This window comes from Sceloporus undulatus, chromosome 2 (genome assembly GCF_019175285.1).
Source record: "Sceloporus undulatus isolate JIND9_A2432 ecotype Alabama chromosome 2, SceUnd_v1.1, whole genome shotgun sequence".
Taxonomy (NCBI): Eukaryota; Metazoa; Chordata; class Lepidosauria; order Squamata; family Phrynosomatidae; genus Sceloporus; species Sceloporus undulatus.
In genome coordinates, this window is record NC_056523.1 from 60,579,975 (window position 1) to 60,581,642 (window position 1,668).

The window sequence follows — 1,668 nt, forward strand, 5'->3', positions numbered from 1 at the left end:
TGAGTCCAATCAAAAATAATTTGTGAAACTGTAACTGTTTAAGCACAGAAACACTGTATCAATTTTTAATCCACCAGAAGAGCAATATTGTAACCAACTATCTTGTAAATAAAGTTTTCTTCTGTTGTGGTTCAAAGTATGGTCGCTTGAGGTATTTTAAGAAACTATAAGCCAAACACTACCAGGAGTTAATAATACTTTTATTGCTCAGAACACTCAAAATAGTGAGTGTCCTGTCATCCTATAAGAGTGGCCCATAGGTAAAGGAAAAGTGCGGGAGTCACTCAAGCGAGGGATCCGAGTTCAAGGGTCTCATCGTGCAATTTGGTGGCAGCTAGGGAGGTAGCCGTCACATATTGGTGGAAGCAGTGGGATCAAAAGATCCATTGTGCTGCCATCTGAGAAAAATAGTTGGGTGAGTGAGTCTCACTTTCATGTAAGTGGTGTCAGTGGTGGCACACAGTAAAAAGGAGTGAAAGATTCTGAGAGAGTTTGGCAGTGCCACATTGTCACCTTTACATGGGTAGCCTGGAGTCATCTGGCAAAAATGGGGTGGGTTTGTAGGATATGGATTGTATGTAATAATGTTGTAAGCCACCCCGGTTGCGTTGTGCAGAGGGCGGGGTAAAAGTAATTTATTTATTATATAGATAATCCCTTAGGGGTGCTTTTGCCACTAACGGGATGCCAGCCAAAGTTTCTTAACCTGGAAGTTATTAAGAGCCCTGCAGCATCAAGCACTGCATGGGACAGTAGCATTATTCCTCATGTTGCCTGAAGAGAGGTTTTAAATCTCTGCATGATGTTGCCTTTCTGGTTTATTTGTATTTTCCTTATTACTTTTCTATTGCATTTATACAGTGGCCAAGCCAAATACTGCTGTTCTTTACTGCCTGATTTTCAACAAGTTTAGAGATTAAAACCCTGTTAAAATTCTTAAGTGCAGTTCTCAGTTGCCTAAACTGACCTAAATGTTAAGAGTTCCCTGCATGTTTACGACATGTTAGCAACAGGACAATCAGAAAAGATACTTTACCTTGATTTAGTGCTTGTTGTTAAACTGTGTGTATAAATCAGTTTATATAGTCTAAGGAAGAGTTGAGGCCAGGAATAATCCCATAAGAGTGGGGTACACTTCCCAATATTAGGATGCCCATCAACATTTATTTGGACGTTCTGATGTCCATATGGTACGTGATGATGATAACCAAGAGCAAGGGACTCTTGCAGTTGCCACAGAAACAAAACACTGAGGGTGAAGCAAACTTGGGACAGTTGTGACTATTGGGACTCTTATGTTCTTGGAGGTCTCAGAACTGCCAGAAATTAGAAGTATCTTGAGTTTTTATAGCATGAGACCATCAAATTTTGGCCTCCATCCCTCAATGGCTTTGAATTGACTGAAACTTGGATTATGGGTTTCAACCAGGCACCTGCATTGTTTGGAAACTTAAAATGACACCCCCCCCCCCCCCCCTCATTTGTGTATTTAGAAGGATTTAGCAAGATTGGGAGAAAAGGATGGACAACACTAACCACATTCTGCCCTGATACACCACATCTTCTTCATTCTGGCATATCTTCTCTGACAAATTTACAATGAATTATTACTGGATTTTCTGGATGCTTGCCATCTGTTCCTCTTCAACTTGTGTATCTTAGGCCTGG